This window comes from Rhincodon typus, unplaced genomic scaffold, assembly GCF_021869965.1.
Source record: "Rhincodon typus isolate 14 unplaced genomic scaffold, sRhiTyp1.1 hic_rhity00000099, whole genome shotgun sequence".
Classification (NCBI taxonomy): domain Eukaryota; kingdom Metazoa; phylum Chordata; class Chondrichthyes; order Orectolobiformes; family Rhincodontidae; genus Rhincodon; species Rhincodon typus.
This window is the reverse complement of record NW_025965737.1, coordinates 71,840-74,243: the sequence shown is the minus strand read 5'-3', so window position 1 is coordinate 74,243 and position 2,404 is coordinate 71,840.

Below are 2,404 nucleotides of genomic sequence, written 5' to 3'. Positions count from 1 at the left end.
GTCTAAATAACATGAGAAATTGAGTCATTTGGTTAAAATCAGATTTCAGTTCTCGAGTGCTTAACTCACTGAAATAAGCATTTTAGACTAACCAGCATCAAGAATCAAGTCTTTTGATAAAGTTGAGATTTTTGAATTCCGCAGTGCTCATTAACGGAAATAAGCATTTAAGTCAAACCAGCATCAAAAGTTATGTCCTTTGGTAAAGTTGAAATTTCAGTCTTCTGATATGCTTATCTCGCTGAAACAAGCACGTAAGTCAAAACAACATCAAACGTTGAGTCATTTGGTGAAGTTGAGATTTTTGACTTCTGAAATGCTTATCTCACTCAAATAAGCATGTCAGTCAAACCATCATCAAAACTAGAGTCATCTGGTGAAGTTCAGGTTTTGGTGTTCTGAAGAGCTCGACACGCTGAAATAAGTATTTCAAAACAACCAGCATCGAAAGTTGTGTCATATGGTGAAGTTGACATTCTAGCTTTCTGAAGAGCTCAACTCGCTGAAATGCGCATGTTGGTCAAACGATCATCAAAACTGGAGACATTTGGTGAAGTTCAGGTATTGGTTTTCGGAAGAGCTTAACTCGCTGAAATAAGTATTTTAAACCAAAAAGCATGAAAAGTTGTGTCATTTGGTGAAGTTGAGATTTTAGCTTTCTGAAGAGCTCAACTCGCTGAAATAAGCATGTCATTCAAACCAACATCAAAAACTAACATTTTTGGTGGAGTGAGATATTGGTATTCTGAAGTGCTTATCTGATCTAAATAAGCATGTTAGTCAAAACAACATCAAAAATTAAGTCAGATGGTGAAGTTGAGATTTTTGATTTCTGAAGTGCTTATCTCACTCAAATAATCATGTCAGTCAAACCAACATCAAAACTTGAGTCATTTGGTGAAGTTCACATTTGGTTTTCTGCATTGCTTATCTCACTAAAATAAGCATGTTAGTCAAAACAGCGTGAATAATTAAGTCATTTGGTGAAGTTGACATATTTGCCTTCTGAAGTGCTTATCTGACTCAATTAAGCATGTTCGTCTCAGCAACATCAAAACTTCAGTATTTTTGTGGAGTAAGATATTGGTATTCTGAAGTGCTTATCTGAGTTTAATAAGCATGTTAGTCCAAACACCATCAAAAATTAAGTCATATGGTGAAGTTGAGATTTTTGGTTTGTGAAGTGCTTATCGCACTGAAAAAAGCATTTTAGTCCAAACAGCGTCCAAAGTTAGGTTCTTTCTTGAAGTTGAGATTTTTATCTTCTGACATGCTTATCTCGCTGAAATAAGCATGTTAGTTAAAAAAACATCAAAAGTTGAGTCAATTGGTGCAGTTCAGATTTTGGTCTTCTGAACTGCTTATCGAAATGAAATAAGCCTGTTAGTCAAAAGAACATCAGAAGTTGAGTGTCGTGTTGAAGTTGAGATTTTGGTCTTCTGAAATGCTTAACTCGCTGAAATGATAATGTTAGTCAAACTAACATCAAAAATTGAGTCATTTGGTGATGATACGATTTTTGTCTTCTGAAGTGCTTATCTCGCTGAAATAAGAATTTTAATCCAACTAGCATCAAAAATTATGTGATTTGGTGAAGTTGAGATTTTGGTCTTCCGATCTGCTTGTCTGAGTGAAATAAGATTGCGAGTCAAAACAGCATCAATAATTAAGTCATTTGGTGAAGTTGAGATTTTTGACATCTGAAGTGCTCATCTCACTGAAATAAACATGTTAGCCAAACAAACATCAAAACTTGAGTCATTTTGTGAAGTTCAGGTTTTGGTCTTCTCAAGTGCTTATCTTTCTGAAAAAAAGCATGTTGTCAAAACATCATGAAAAATTGAGTGTCTTGCTGAAGTCGACATTTGGGTCTTCTGCCATGCTTATTTCGCTGCAATAAGCATGTTATTCAAGACAACACCAAAGGTTTAGTCATTTGGTGAGGTTGAAATTTTTGACTTCGGAAGTCCTTATCTCACTCAAATAAGCATGTTAGTCTAAATAACATGAAAAATTGAGTCATTTGGTTAAAATCAGATTTTAGTTCTCGAGTGCTTAACTCACTGAAATATGCATTTTAGACGAAGCAGCATCAAGAATCAATTCATTTGATAAAGTTTAGATTTTTGAATTCCGCAGTGCTCATTAACGGAAATAAGCATTGAAGTGAAACCAGCATCAAAAGTTAGGTGCTTTGGTAAAGTTGAAATTTCAGTCTTCTGATATGCTTATCTCGCTGAAACAAGCACGTTAGTCAAAACAACATCAAACATTGAGTCATTTGGTGAAGTTGAGATTTTTGACTTCCGAAATGCTTATCTCACTCAAATAAGCATGTTAGTCAAAACATCATCATGAAAACTAGAGTCATTTGGTGAAGTTCAGGTTTTGGTGTTCTGAAGAG